The sequence below is a fragment of the Scomber japonicus genome, chromosome 20 (assembly GCF_027409825.1).
Source record: "Scomber japonicus isolate fScoJap1 chromosome 20, fScoJap1.pri, whole genome shotgun sequence".
Taxonomy (NCBI): Eukaryota; Metazoa; Chordata; class Actinopteri; order Scombriformes; family Scombridae; genus Scomber; species Scomber japonicus.
This window is the reverse complement of record NC_070597.1, coordinates 16891160-16894520: the sequence shown is the minus strand read 5'-3', so window position 1 is coordinate 16894520 and position 3361 is coordinate 16891160.

Below are 3361 nucleotides of genomic sequence, written 5' to 3'. Positions count from 1 at the left end.
GTTGTTAAATAATGTCTTCAAAGATTTACAATGTGCAAAATAACTACTGGACAGGAAGTGCATATGATTTCAAGTCCTCCTCTAGAACTACAGTATGTTTCTATTGCTCATCTACAGCAAGCGTATTGGACTTTTGAAATATTGGCTTTGGAAAACTGGCTCACAGTGTTTATTACATTATAGTCCCCAGAGATGACTTTCAAACATAACTGTACTGTTTTCATCTTTGAATTTTCTGATGTTTAAGATTCACTTCCTGTAGGTGGCGCTCTTTCCTGTAAGTAAGATATCGCTGGAGAAGCTGACTACTGAGTTCTTCTGTTTATTCTGAGGAAATCTTGTTTGCAGCTGCCAAAACTATAGAAAACATCACTTTCTGGAAGAGGATTTTCCCTGGGAAAGACTTACCCAACACTGTTGTTTTAGAATAAGAAACATTAAAGCTTTCCTTAACTGGCCACAGACAGTTCAGCTACAGCTACATTGTCTGTACAGAGTGGCAAAAATGGCAAAAAATAGTTTATTTAATAGTCATTTCAAACATATTTTATAGATTATTACTCTAAAGGCTCCCGCAGGCCCAACATTGTGAAGTATTCTATAGTCATAGTAGTTGTTAACTTAAACAACTTAATACAACTTAATCCTATAAACTGTTTTGGTGTAGGGGAACTTCCCAACCACATACTGTACGGCAGGGCAGAAAACACCCTTAGCTTTGGCACTCTCTAGTTTTCCACTCTTTGAAATGCAACTATACTGTATAGCTATGATTTAAGTACACTGTAGATTGAACAGTTTGAATTAAACAAAAGTAACAGAGATATTACAGTTTGCTTTTGTACATGAGCTTATTGGGAAACATATCAATGATAATCAAATGATTCTCTATTGTTGCATGGAAGGGGTTATTGGAAATTATTATTTTGGGTGCAAATGCATGTGGCAGGAGCATTTCTTTATGTCTGAAACTCGTACTTTTTTTATGTCACACTTTCTTTGGATATTTTTGAATATGTGAATCTGTTGGTATGTTCATGTCATTCGATCCTCAGGCAGATTTAAGGAAGAACTTGTGTATAGCATTGCCAGTTTGAATGATGGTGCAAACAGGATTCTCTCTGTGTCTTCAAACTGATTTATAGACAACAGCAGTGTCTGCACCAACAACTGCAACAATTCCTCAAGACACTCTTGTATACACTAACACAGAATTTTAGACAAATATGTGGCTTTACTGCTCCCCTAAGTATGCAGGTTATGTTACATAAAACATTTCATATAGCAGTTGCTGTATTTGCTGCCTGCCAGGTGGAATGTCTGACTGTGTTATCAGACAACACCTGATTCATATTTCCAAGCAGGTTTTGCTTATAATCTGATAAAGAAGTCTTTGACATGTACCTTTTGGCAAGTTCAGATGAAAACCAGCACGATGAGTCCAAACAGAGTAACTGAATGTTCAACTGACTGCACAACAACTGCTGCAATGAAACCTTTCAGAAAAGCCAAAAAATGCAATCAATCAACTTACTTTTGGAATAACAATATACGATATCAGGGGAGATATAATATTCAGTGAGTAGTATGTTCCATATGCAAAAAAAAAAAAAAAAAAAAACTGATGGGGGAGGAAGGGGCAGTTGTGGGAGCATGGTATTCCCTAAAAACACTGGAGGCCAAGTGAAATTGAGCCTAATTCCCTGGAATGCCGCTTCCGTCTGGACATGTCGATAAAAATAAAGCTTATTGTGATAGTGGGGGTTCAGCCCCCAGGTAGAGTAATGAAAAGAAAACTGGCAGAGCTCCCAATGGGAAAAGCTCACCTTCCACCCTGCTGGCCATAAGATAGACATTCATATTGATGCATACCTACAAGAAGGAAGTGTGTGTGAGCCCTTTTGTGTACGTAAATGACTGCGGTAACAAATTGTGTGTTTGTATGCATGTTTATGTGAGTGTAGGTTGTTCAGAATGTTAAGCTGTGCAGAAACATACACTTATCCGGTGTCAGGGGAAGGCAGAGCTACAGAGGGAAAGTGAATGAGGGGTTTGAAACCACAACAGGTATTTAAGTGAGTGTGCAGGTGTGTGTGTGTTGGTGAAAGGGGAAAGGAGCTGATTCACCAATGGGAATTTCTAAAGTGAACGCACACAGGAAACTGACTCATCATATCCCTTATAGAGAGTACATACTAACATTAGTTGAAGGGAAAACACTGCACAAGGCCACTACCAAAAAGTCAGCCGTGATAAGTTAGTTATGAAAGTGAGGGAGGTGTAACAGGCAGGGAACAGCCAGTCGGCCAGCAAGACAGGCAGACAGCTGCACAGGTCACTCCGGCTGGAGGCTTTACGAGCCAGCTCAGGTGTGCTTCTCTAAAGGGCCTTTACAAGCCTGTGGATGCGTTTAATGAGACTGGCTGGGTCTGACATATGCACATGCACACACGCATTTGAAAAAAAAAATCATCACTTTTTTTTATGAGAGCTGTCAAATAATAGATTTTTAAGTCACAGCTGATCACACAAACAAAAGTCCTAGTAACCATAATCACATTATTCCTCACATATTAGGAAACGTTATTCATTAAATACCTAAATCAACATCACTCAACATCAGAATAAAAACAATCTACCAAAGTTGGTATGATGATTCTGACATGGCTTTAAATACAGTGAAATCAGGATATGAATTTGAATAGATGAAACTGCTTATCACAAGTTAAAGCAGGGATCAATGAGAACAATATTCTCAAAGGATAAATGACTAATTATTAAATTTACTACAAGACAATGGCCTATTTGTAGCGTTCCCTCATTTAAGGAATATAGGAGCATTTTAACACATGCAGCTGCTGCAAAACATGGAAACTATGTAAGATAGGCTTGTGATTTCAATGTGTGAAAATACAAGATTATTTGAACAAAAACACATTCTGGATACTAGTTTACTCAGTCACAAATCCAAGAAAAAGAGTAGTTATGATAGTGATATAAAATCCAACCCAATCCATCAACATTATGATTTGAAAAATTTTGAAAGCATTACAAATCCCTAGTGTCCACATAACAAGTGAATAAGATCCTTCCCTGTTGATTTCAGTTTAGGCAAATGAAGGATTCCATGGAGAGCTTTGTTTGTTAAATGGGTCCAACATTCACTCAAGACTTAATTGAATGAAATTAAGTTTACAGTTTGAGCCAGAAAAAGCTCTGAGAAAAGCTGCAAGAAATGTTATTACTGGTGGGAATATAGTCGCATGGCAATGAACTCCTTTGTCAGTTTGTGTTTTTAGAGAGAGAGAGAGGTGTATGTGTATGTGTGGATTATACTAGTCTTGTTTAAGCACAGCAATCA